The following is a 13,329-nucleotide window of genomic DNA, read 5'->3' as shown; positions in this document are numbered from 1 at the left end:
ATTGCAGAAAAAAACATTCCCAAATCCCATCGAATGCAGGAAAAATAGCTTCCACAAGTTGCAGAAACAATGGCTGCTGTTTACAGGCTGTAAAACCGGCCCCAAAACAATGTTCTCAGAGAAAAAACTGACACCTATTCTCAGAGAAAAAATGACGCCTATAATACGAGCCAAAGCAATTTGCAGACAAGTTGAGCTCATGATTTGCAGAGACCGCAGAAAAAAATTGGCATCCAAGAACCCCAGTCGGGATTTAATTTAGTTTATTTATTTATACTCTTAATTTAATTTTTTTAATATATATATATATATATATATTTTTTTTTAATTTAATAATTTATTATAGATAAATGTATGTATGTACATATGTGTATAAGTGATGATATATATTGTTTTATTCTATTTTTATGTTTTGTTGTGTTTCATTTCCTTTTTTGTTCTATTGTAATTTTCTCTTTTATGTTTTTATGCTCTTTTTCACCTTTATATATTTCTATATATACTTTTATACATTCTTATTATTTCTCTTATTTTCTCCTAATTATGCTTTTTTATGCTTCTCTTATTCCTTCTAAATATACATTTTTACGTCACATCCTTATTTTATTTCTTAATTTCCTCCCTTTTTATGCTTTTTAATGCCTTTATTTATTTCTATATATGTTTAGAATTAGATATTCTTATTTTTCTATTTTGATATTCTTGTTTTTACTTATCACCTTTTTGTTTTATTTTATTTTCCTCTTTTACATTTTTTGTGGTTTTTAATGCTTTTATTTTTTCTATATTTTTACCTTTATATTCTATTATTTCTTTTATATATTTTTTGTATTCTAATTTAGTTGTTCATTTAGTTTCTTTTTGTTTTTGTTTTCTTTTCTATCCTTGTTTTTGGAGTTTTTTCTTCTTTCTTCATTTCTTTTCTTTGTTTTTTCTGTCTTCTTTATTCATTTCTCCCAGTATGCGTGTCTCCTCTTGCTACCCTCTCTTCTTTTTTTGGAGTCATGATCCGCTTCCTAATATCTTTTGGCAGTCTTAAGCTCTCTCATCTTGATGATGGATCTCTGAGTATGATCCAAAACGTTAATTATAAAAAGAACACAATCTCATCGAGAAGCATAAGATTATGGATTGTGAAAATCTATTATCATTAATTAATTACTATAGCTGAACCCCCTTCAATCTTCAACCTCGAAATGTTCAATTTCTGCTACATTGTTTGATGTTACTTCCAAAGGTTTAGCTAGTTCAGCTACTAGTTCCCATTCATGATTATGTAAACAACTTCCAATACCTACTATCATAGGGTTGCCTCTGGAAGCCCCATTGAATTTTAGCTATGACCATCCTTGATCTAGTGGCTTCCATCTATACTTGTCTTAATTTGATTGAAAGGTCAGGACCGTCACCCACATAGGTGGGAGTTGTCAAGCCTTGCTATTTAAGCTTCATCTTGTCGTCCCAATAGGAGAAAGTTTTGTCCTTCTTTCCAACCATGTTCCTACTATTTAGTACTTCTACTGTGGCTGCTTCAGTTATATTGATGATTTGAGTACAACTCAATTCATTATCCTTAAAAATCCTTCTGAGGGTGCTACAATCCACAAGTTATTGTAAACACCCTTGTTTTTCACTACTGGCCAACTGCAGAAGAGGTCTGTTACATCTCCCAATAGGGCCATTTTCCAGCTGAGCCTGCATAACAACCAATAACAACACTTATTAGAGAATTTGCAATTTAAGAGTAGATGATTAACTGGTTGCTCTTCCTTTTTACAAAGAACACACCTCAAGGCCCTTGATATCTCATCTTCCAAAACCACTTATCAGTAATAATCCTCTTCTGTAATGCTATCCATGCAAACATTCTTGCCTTTGGTGGACATTCCTTATCCCAACGTAATTTGAGTGGAAGCTTAGTTTTGTCCACCTATCTTTGTTGGTAAAGAAAAAGGTATCCTACTTTGAGCATTATTCCCCATTTTTGGCTTGGGCCAGACAATTGTATCACTACGCAAGAATCTGTTCCCGAACTTTGCCTTTGGCAAACACTGCTTATCTCAGCATAATTTGAGTGGAAGCTTAGTTTTGTCCACCTGTTTTTTATGGTAAAGAGAAATATATCCTACCTGTGAGCTACATTCCTGAATTTTGGCTAGGGCCTAAAATTGCCATAAATGTGTGCTTGAACCTTGGTGGAATCTCTTGTGTGTTTCCTATCTTCGAATTCCAACCAAAAGTTGGATTACCATAACTCTTCATCCTGACTAAAACTCCTTGGAGCTTAAGATTATTGATAGTTTGTTGATCATCTATTATGGAAGAGATAGTTGTGTAGCCCCCTCAAGAGTCATCCCAGAAAAAGGGCAGAGCCACCATCTCCTCTATTTCAAGAGATGCCTTAACTAATAATGCCCTTGGATTCTTTCATAAAGTTCCATATTCTGGAGCCATTGGGTAAAAACAATTTTTTTAAAATGCTAAGTTTATCGCTTCAAAGCTATATTTTGATCTCTGATGTTTTTGAGATTTGCTCACCCATCTTCTTTAGATATATATAACTTGTCCCATGCAATAAGGGACACTTCTCTCTTATCTGTTGAACATTGCCAAAAAAATAAATTCCTAAGTTTCTGAATAATTTTAGCATTCACATCAGAACAAATCTTGAAGCAGTAAATCTGATATATAGGAAGAGAGAAGAGAACTGATCTTAACATAGTTAACCTTCCGGCCGAGGATAACCACCTGCCTTCCAAGATTCTACCTTCCTATCAATTTTATTAAGAATACTACTCTAGAGGTGATTGATTACTTCTTAATCCTTTATCTAAGGATGTTCCCAAATATTTGCTAGAGAGATTCCCTTTCTTGAAGTCCAAGATACGACAAACCTCTATTGTACTTTCATCACTAGTATTAACAAAGGAGATGTTTGACTTATCTTTATTTATCATTTGATCAGATGCTAAAGAATAAGCCTCCAAGACTGCCTTAATATGCTTAGCCTCTTGTATATCTGCCTTACCATACAACATTGTATCATCTACAAATTGTTGATGAGTCGTTGGTTCCAATTCGCTGGTTATTTTGATAGCTTTAATCTCCCCTTTGTCGTTAACCTTGAAAAATGATTGACTTAATTCTTCTGCCATGTTTTTAAACAAAAGGGGGATAGGGGGCCACCCTACCTAAGGTCTATGGAGATATCAGAGTAATGCTCTGATGTACCACTAACTAAAATCAATGTTTTGGGGGTCGAGATGCATTCATAGACAAGGTTAATTACATTTCTAATTTTTTTGTTTGCATATCAGTGATTTAGCATTAAACTATATATTTTTGAATTTAAAATTTGAATGTATAATGATAATCTCAGCGATTAATAATCTGACATGATGATGATCATATGTGATATTCAGAAATCAGATATTTGTATGACATATGTAATGTGAGTTTTGAACTATTTGACTCTATATTAATATGACATTACTACTAGTATTTACTTTAGTCTTTTAGTTTTACAATTTTACTATTTGTATTTAATATTAGACTCTTTAAACTGCTTAAAGAAATTGCTCTCTCCAAGTACCCCTGACAACTATTCTTGAAAAATAGTCTTACCGGTTCCAATACCAGTACTGTAGACGTACAAGTCTCCCCATCTCTCAGTAACCTTGAAAAATAATAAGGTGAACTCATTGAGACCCTAAAAGTGACGACCTAGCATTTTGAGACTTTTAAAGAAGGCATTGGGAGCTCATTTACACATTTAAATTTCACATTAGGGTTGAGGAGAGCTCTTGAATAGGGTTTCCACCAGATTAAAGTTTCAAGAGTGAAAATTCTTACGAGTTTAATCAGGTTGGACGTCAGCTCAGCCTGCAGGAAAGAAGGAATTCATTGCCTATGGAGCTTATTGAAGCAATTGGTGCTTAAATTGTTTTTGGTAATTCATATTGTGAAGGAAGAAATCAGGATTTTACCTCATAAGATTTCAGATCTGAGAATTTGGAGTTGCTTTGGGGTTCTCATTAAATTCCAACCAGCCGTAAAAATTTAGCAGAGTGTAACATCAACTATAAGGAGGCATTTGGGCATTGAAGAATTAACAATGGGTCCACATCGGAGGTCGCAGCAGTGAATTGAGCATTGGAGAATCTGTTTTTAACTGCCAATCAATCCCAAAAAGAACCATGTCACACTTCCAAACAGATCAGAGTTTGTTGACATGGTATTCCATTTCCATGTTCAAGTTTGCAGAGTGAAGAAGATTCATATTACTCCATTACATGTATTTGTCAAGAATTGTTGGTCCATTTTGAGCATTGATTTCAGATTGATTGATTTGGTTGGTGTTTATTTGATATTAGCTTATTCTGTTATCAACATTTCATATTGGTGAAAAATTACAAAAAAGAAACTGACATATTCAAAAAGCCAGGAAAACAAAATCAGATTAGCTTATTTTACTGGTCAAAGATAGATTTGCAAACAAATTCAGAATTTCAACACATTTCCCTAGTCAACATTTTCAATATACAATCACAGTTTCTTGATATTAATGATTTGGTGTTAATTAGTATTGTTTATAAGATCTGTGTTAGGATTTTCCAACTAGGCATTCAAATTATGCAATTTTATTTATTGGATTCTATTAATGAATATCTTGCATTTGCTGGACTAGCTATTTTTGGGTAAAAATCAGGTACATTTTATAAGGGAACATTAAAGGATTTTGTTTCACCTCCAATGATACATGACAACTACTGTGGTGAGGCCAAAGAATAAGGTTTACTTTTTATTTCTTTGTTAAAGGCGAGCATCTGCAATTAACACTAATACATCTGTCCTTCAAAATCCTTTTTCTCGATTACAGTTTAGAGCCCTATTCATAATCTTATGCAAAGGTTGATTACTAGTTATTAATGTGAATTGACTACATCTTATTACTGGTCATTGGAAGATATTGTGAGATTTTTCAATTTGAAAACCATGATCATCTAGGGTAGGGGTCAAATAAATGGCAGCCTTGTCCTAATTTAGAAAATATTGCAAGGAAACACTGTTCTTTGGCCTTAGCACACTAGTCTTCTAGCATTGGAGGTGAAACCACATCTTTTGATATCCCTTTTTGGAATATAAGGGAATTTCGCACAAAAATACTATTTCTGCAAATGCAATTCCTTCATAAATAGTATCCTACAATAAAAATGTTAATTTAATTATTGTTATATTTAATGGTCATCTTAGTCAGCCAGATAACTTAATTAGTTTTATTAACTTTTTTCTTGTTTTTCTATCCATGACCATTTTGGATTAGATACTTTGTCTTGTAATCTTTTTATAATGAGTTTTCATCTCCTTTGTCAATATATTTGATTACCATTTCATTGTATCAGAGTGTAGGCTGTTTCTGACTTCTTTAATCGGAATTTATTTTCAAATATTCTTTTACTATTTTTCTATGAGAAATTGTGGTGTTGTTACATGAAGAAATTTCAGAAGTTTTTATAAAATCGAAGAACCATTTTTTGAGAATTCCCATTGATTTTTTTGTTGAGATGTGTGTTTCATTGAAAAATCGCGGATTTTGTTGCAGGAAAGATGCATAGAGGTTTTTTTGCATTTGAAAATTGCAGCTTCTTTGTTTTTTCCACAGCTGGTGGGTTTTCAGTGGTGTTCTTTTGGTGACACAAGATTTTTGTGGTTGTGGCTTGCATTTTTTCATGTGTTTTAACGTTTTCCTACCTGCAACTAGTGTTTATTTTTGCTGCGACTTGACATTTCAGTTGGTGTCGACTGTTGTATTCCCATCTTCACTTCACTTTAGATGGTTCTGTGATCAAGATTGTTTCAGCTTGTACCTACTTAGGGGTCATGTTCTCTGGTCCCCGTTTCAGTCTAAGGCTTGCTTTAGAGTCATGTATCTGCAAAGGGTTCGGTTCCCCTGCTCTTCTTGAGAGACGATGCTTTAGGCATCACTTCCAGGACATCTCGTCCAAGATGACACTTATTGACACTCCTGTGTGCCCCAAGGTTCTCTATGGGTCCTGTGGTTGGTTTGCTGGGACCACTTCCCTTCTAAGTACTATCGGGATCTCGACTAACCATCTTCCCCTGTTCCAATATTCTTTGGGTACCCCTTCACATCTTCTCCCCCTCAAGCATGATTTGAGTAGATGCATCAAAGATGATATTTACAGACAATACATTCACACAACTTGGCTCAACCCCCACGAGGGGCTTCAATCGAAGATGGCATTCCATGTTGAGCACTTCTTAGAGATTCAGGATGGCATCATTGTTTTCCCTTCTTACACCTTTCAGCACTAACAACACTCCCTAAGGTTTCCTTTTGGATCTTTGTGAGTTGGTTCCAATCATCTCCGTCTTGAGATTGACCACTTATTGGATAGCGGTGACATGATTTGTCCGTTGTGCACTCTTAGTGAGTTGGAGCCTGTGGGGCACTTTATCTTTTGCTGTCCTACATATTATGTGATTAGAGGCGGGTTCTATTGTCTCTCGGAGAGTCTCGTTCCATTTCATCCTTCTTCAAGTACAAGGATCAGCATTTGTGGCCCTCTATCTTTAGGAGGCTACTTGCTTGCGGGACCACACCTTCCAGCACCCCATATCAGATCAGCTCATTACCTATTTCTTCCTAGGAACGGTTTGTGGCACTGAAGGCACTTGCATCCCCCTTTCCAGCTTAGATCCGTGAGACCAAGGAGATCCTATTTACAGAGGTCTAGTTCCAACTCTACTACCTCTTTAGGTACGAGACACCTCCAGAGATGGAGGCAACAACATTGTTGGCATTGCGTCACTACTACTACCACATGTATGGATTATCCCTCTATTCAAGGGTTTTTCTGTGTCTCTTCAGCTCCTTAGCTTTGTTTGGCTTGGTGGGGTTTCCTTCTCGCCCCTTCTACGCCCTAGCTTGTCGGGATTTCTATTTTTTTCTTTCTTTTTCTCTTGAATTGTTGTTTTGGGTCACTATTTGGTGCTTCTGCTGCTGGGTTTCTTTCTTGCTATTCCCCCCAGTCCCTTTGACCCGTTTTGTGGTCACTTGTTGGACATTAATAAATTTTATCTTTATGACGGTCAATGTGGTATTTACTATTTGGAATCTTGCTTTATGTATTTCGTTTTTAGTTAGTGTTAGGAAGTTTCCTTTTTGTCTTCCATGCTTTTATTTTTCATTGTTTCCATTATGGAAATATTGTCTTGTATTCATTATTCAAGGAGCCTTGGTTTTCTTTGTTAACATTGAACTATCAGTTATCACATCATGGTATTTGGTGTAGAGCACCCATGACCTTGCAAGTATCCAAGAAGGCTTTAAGGATCCTCCAAGTTGTAATAAGGTCCCTTGGAAACCATTTCTTATAATGACCTTTTGTAATAAAGCCAGTAGTGCCATTTTGTCATTTGTAATTTAATTTGATACACTTAGGTCCTAGTGGTCAAACTTGGTCAATGACTACCCTAGGTTGGTAGGAGGTTACCATATGTATTTTTGTGGCTATTTGGGACATTTGAAATCAAATTGGCATGTTTGGGTCAGTTATGAGCCCAAATGCAACTTTTTTCAAAAAGTTGTCAAAGTTGACAATGTTGTCAAGTTGCAACTTTGACAATAATTTTGCATTTCTGTAATCCAACAGCCATTGTCAAGTTGCAACTTTGACAACAATTTTTCATTTTTGTAATCCAGCAGCCAACCGATTGTAAATTCGGTTGAAGTCGGTTGGGGTAGTTGTAAGAAGGAGATATAAGACCAATATGGTCACCGTATGATGTATGCTTCAGTTTATGGTCTTGTACGGACATTAACTGATCAACCTGGTAAATCTACGGTTGTGATTGTGTAATAGGGTGAACATTGCAATTGTTCCAAGGTCATTTGCTGATTTGACAAGGGAGATCTATCCAAATTTGTGTAAATAGTTGTTAGAGCATTCAAACCCTAGTTTCTGAATTCAGATGGTCATAGCCTGACATTTCACCATTGGATCCGGCCAAATCTGTGGGTAACGTTAGGCCTTAGGATTTATTATAATATGTATTTGATTTTGGAGCTATCCTTTCAGTCCTTGAATTTTGGTGTGAAGCCCTAGGCTTGGCATCCTAATGTGACAAGCCTGATTTTGATAGGAATTGAATTGCAATAGAGAGAATTGGTTGTGTGGGTGCAAAAGAATGGTTGTTTGGGGTCTTGTATGTATGTACAGAGATGTTGGGTGAGTCATTAACCAAGAAACATCGAATGGGGAAGTGTTCTTACGGACCCTAGCCAAATTAACCCATTAGGCCTTAATTCAAGCATTCTGGGCTAACCAAGTCAACGCCAAAACCCACTTCCCATTTTGAGATATTGTGTATAAGGACCAAAAGGGTACTTGAAAGTGGCATTTGTTTGGCAGCTTGCAGACAAGTCGAGTGTTAAAGGCCAAAAACTAAGGTGGAAGGGCTGATAGCCGTTAGGTCTCTTATTAGGCCCAATTGTGCAAGTTGGAGCTTCAAACAACAAAAGTTGGTTAAAGGGTCAAATTGATAAAATGAGATGCTAGGGCTATGGGAAACACCCACACAATTCAAATTGCATATAATGGTGAAAAGATCCTAAGTTGCTAGGATTTTCTGTTGAATTGAGTTATTCGTAGGGTAGGCTAGATGTGAGAAGCTGTATCTCCAATAAGGGGATTGAATTGCTAAAGGAGTTTGTCACAAGGGGATGGGCCAAGAGCAAGTTCATGGTGTACTGAAGCCTTTTGGAAAGGCAATGGTGCCAGGAAGAAGAAGCCTAAAAGAGTGAAACCCTAAGGGAAACTTAGAACAATCCTGAACCCTCTGCATCATTATCAAAGCCCATAGGTAATGTTTTTGATGAATTTTAAAAATTCATAGTTTCATACTTAGACTAAGTTATCAGAAATTCTTTAATGATTTTTTATGAAAAATCATGAAGAATCCTATGAATTTTTTGAGATTTGCAGAAGAGTTGTTTATCAGTTTTCAAAATAAAAATTAAAGTTTTTTAACAGTTTTTACATAAAATTGAAGTCTTTTCAGATTTGTATTATGGACCTCTCGATCACAAAGGCAATTTTTCTAGTGCCATTTTCTGCGGAGGCCATGTTCTTTTCAAGTGTCATTGTTGGTGTACTGTTTCATTTTCTCACAATTGTGTATTTCATAGAGATTGCATTGTGCAACCTTGTGTTTTTTTTTAATGCAATATTCTGGAGTCTTCTGTGAGTGAGAGTTTGAAGGATCATGACGTCGTTTGAGCTCATTGCAAGGATCTATGCAGTATTTTCTAAGTTTTTGTTTTTGCTCCTGCAGTAGGTTTCTCAGATCTGCCCTGCGAAGGATTTTTAGTTTCTGTGCTGATCTATTTTCTAAAATGTCCTTAGAGCTATGCTTGTTGGGTCAAGGCATTTTTTTCCAAGCGCTGCATGCTGCTCAATGATTGCAATTTTCACAGAATTCTAGTGTTTCTGCAAAAGGGTTTCCAACGTCTTTTGATTTTATTTTTCATGGTTTCTGCACATTCTTTTCCACAAATAATATGGTTTTTCGTTTAAAAAGGTTTTGTTTGATTTTTAAAATAAAAATCATGGGATTTTACTGTTTTTCCTCAAAACACAGATTTTAAATAATTTTTCCAGAAAATTGTTGCTTCTAATTTTTTGACATAATGTTTGGACAATTTTTCTATAAAATCATACTTACTTGCAGCTTGTTTTGGGTTGCACCTAGGGTTTCTAGGGTGCATGGTGTTGTACATAGTATTTGACGATTATTGTACAAGATCGTGGGTATTGCTGCTTTTGATGTTTTTTGTCAAATCGTTGTTTTTCAGATTTGTGAAATTTTTGAGGCTGATCTTAGTGTCTTTTGATAAAGTAAGGGATAACATGTTACCCGACATCATGTTGGGAGGATTATGCTAAACTTTGTCGTATACATTGGTTCTATAGAAAGCAGTTGGCTGAGCAAAAGTGCAACTAGGGAGGATCTCGCATGCAGGCTCACATCGCAGAGCATATGGAAGAGAAGGAGATAGCCTTGTATGCATTCATGGTCAAATGACTTGCAAATTATGTTAAGTCTTTTGTGGGGTAGATAGAAGGATGACCATTAAGGGAGGATATGCGATCTTTAGAAAGTCAAAAGTCTTTCTTTTTAAGTTGGTTTTAGCAGGTTTCCTTTTTGTCTTTCGTGTTTATATTCTCAATCGTGTTTGTTGTCGAAAGGTTGCCTTGTATTCTCTATTTAAGGTGCCTTCGTCAATTATCATTCCAGTGGAAAGTTTTTTTGAAACTTGCATGATAGATAGTTTGTTTATCCAGGTGAAAGTTTTGTGAAGTGTTTTTTCCATGGCCTATAAAGAATCAATTTTACACATTATTCAGAACAAATCTGAACAGACGTGAAGAGTCTCCACAAAATGTCTGACAAAGGGAAATCTTCTTAGAAAATCCTTTGTTGTTAATCATTATGGATGATAAAATGCCTTTGGAAGAAAATGTAATGAAGATCAAAGACAATTGCGATCAATTGAAGGTCATTGGTCACACAGTGAAAGAAGAGGATATGGTGGTTCTCATGCTGAAAAGCTTACCATGATTCTGCAAGCACTTCATCGAAACTCTCAACATTACTTCCACTAATGTTGACATCAAGTTTGATGTCCTATGTAACAAGCTATTGCAATAGGAGAGGTGGAGAGTTCCAAAAAGATTATCACATGTCATTATTGTGGTAAGTTTGTTCACATACAAAAACACTACAAAAAGCAGTTGGCTAATGAGAATTCCAACCAAGGAGGGTCTAATCAGAAGGCCCATGTTGTAGAATATACTGAGTAGGAGTCTACTTCTTATTCATTTAAGGCCAAAATGCTAGTAGATCATGTCAAATATTTTACAGGATACATCGATTTTGGAACTTATAGACATTTCACACAAGTGGAAATTGGTTCACAGAGTACATGGCTTGCTTTGATTCGGTATTCTTCAGTTGTGGAGAATAGTATACAATTTTTGCCAAGGGCAACATTTTGATTACATTCGACAGGAGAAATCTTATGTTTCTCAATCTATGCTATATTTTGGGCATGGTGCTTAATTTGCTGTGTGTGTGTGATATTATGCAACAATGTTTGAAGTTGGATGTCTTCAGCGCACATGCCACGTTGTTGAGGATCATCCATTAGTTCTCTATAGGATCAATGGTATAGGCACCTCAAGGTATCATATCTTTCTCAATTGGCTGAGGAGGATCTAGTAGATGGCTTGCCAGAGATTCAGTTGCAGACACATGGAGTATGTGTGGTTTGCTTCCAAGCAAGGAAGCAACATCAGACTCCCTTAGATAGAGACAGATGGAGAGCATCCAAGGACTTGCAGCTGGTTCATGCATATGTTTGTTGACCAATGAATACTGAATCGGTCACTAGTGCTGGGTATTTTCTTTTTGTCGTAGATAATTTTAATATGAAAATTTGGGTGTTTTTCCTAACAACAAAATAGATGTGTTCAATGAATTCCAAAAGTTTAGAGCATTAGTTGAAAAAGAGTTAGGATGTCAGATTGTAACTCTATAGTGGGGGGAGTTTTGTTCGAACAAATTCACCAACTTCTTTGCTAAACATGGTATCAAGTGCTAACTTACCATGCCCTATACCTCTCAACAGAATGTTGTTGAATAGATGAGTCATACAATTCGAGAGATGGCCCAGTCTATGGAGCATAGAAATGTTCCTAATAAGTTTTGGGTAGAGGTAGTGTATCTTTTAAATTAGTCTCTCACACAAGCTATCAAGAAGACCTGAGAGGACGCATGGTCTAGGTTGAATCCAAAAATAAGCCTTTTGAAGGTTTTTGGTTTTGATGACATACTTAGATTCTAGATACAAAGAGAACCAAATTGGATTCCAAAAGACAGAAGTTGATGCTTACAAGATACAATGACAATCACAAAGCCTAGCAGTTGATTGATGTGGAGACTGATCATCTCACATTAGGAGAGAGGTTTTTGATGATGAAGGTGCGCCCTTTCAGCTCTCTTCTCTGATCACACGTCCTAATGATCAGCCTTTAAAGGTTTAAGACTTGGGTGTTAGGCTTCCATTAGGTCCACCTGAAGGGACTGATTCTGACGAATCTGAACTTGTGAATCTCCTAGGCATGATCCTTTAGCAGCAAATTTCCCGCTGGACAACCTGGATAGGATGCCAGTAGACTGTCCTCCTCAACATGACATTGTAAGTATTTATAAACTATCATCTATCAGCTGATTTGGGGAATACCACTTGATAGTAATCTTGGAGATCCTCTCTTGCCTCTTGTAAATTGTTTCTAGGAGAGTTAGGACAGCGCGGCAATGCAAATTTGTGTAAGGTTCTCTTTCCAGTTTGGTGCATCAATAGATTTCTGTGCCTTTCACAGGTAGACATGTCTCAGAAATCGTCTTCAGTTGCATTGCATAATTAATGAGTTGTGTTTGCATAATTAATGAGTTAATTTGAATACAACAATGTTTTCTGTAGTGTTTTAGATGAGATTTTTTATGAAGATTGAAAAGAGTTGATGTTTTCCTCAGTTTAGCGCTTAAACTATACTTTAATGCCACTTGAGGTTTTGGAACTTTTGTGCAATTTTCCCTTAATACTACTATAGCACATTATTTTCATTATTCCAAACAATTATTAATTTTAAACCATATCTTCCATTTATCATTCGTTCAAGTATGACTTTATATTTTATAACTATGCTGAGAGGTGCAACTAGAGTGGCAACAACAAGGGGTGGAGTATAATGGCATGAGCATGTTAACAAAAACTATCAAAGAGCCGACAAACTAACTCCACAAAATATTAGTATGGCTATTCATTTACTGATAATGAATAAAATAATTATGAAATAAATAAGTTCAGTAAATAAAAAGTGAATAACTATCCAGTTTACTAAAGAAAATAATAGATATATAAAAAAGTAATTAAATAGTTAAATATGTTGTCATTGATGCTAAAGGTTGATGAGCAAGGTCGTAAAAAATCCAGAGGATTACTCTTAAGTAATAGAGAATTAGTTTGAGCTGTCTGGTTGTCTGCTTGTAGTGCTTGAGCTGCTTAAGCTGGTTGTGTGTCTACTTCAGCTGCATGTCATATAATTACTTGTCCACCTCCTTGCCATGTCAGAGCACGTCATCGTGTGAATGTGTTTAAGTTGAAAACAGTATTCTCTAGTTGTCATGGAGGTGAAGATAATTTTAGTAATGTTTTTCTACAGGCTGATTGTATATTGTAAT

General features: G+C 35.8%; 1 protein-coding gene across 1 annotated transcript in view; it reads left to right on the top strand.

Moving 5' to 3' along the window:
- LOC149578096 (beta-adaptin-like protein C) overlaps positions 1–13,329 on the top strand; it is a 115,820-nt gene that overhangs the window by 89,145 nt on the left and 13,346 nt on the right. The window lies entirely within an intron of this gene.

The sequence above is a fragment of the Cupressus sempervirens genome, chromosome 1, assembly GCF_028749045.1.
Source record: "Cupressus sempervirens isolate cs-2001-9-10 chromosome 1, ASM2874904v1, whole genome shotgun sequence".
NCBI lineage: Eukaryota > Viridiplantae > Streptophyta > Pinopsida > Cupressales > Cupressaceae > Cupressus > Cupressus sempervirens.
The sequence above is the reverse complement of the archived record's forward strand: the minus strand, read 5'-3'. Positions and strand labels throughout refer to the sequence as shown.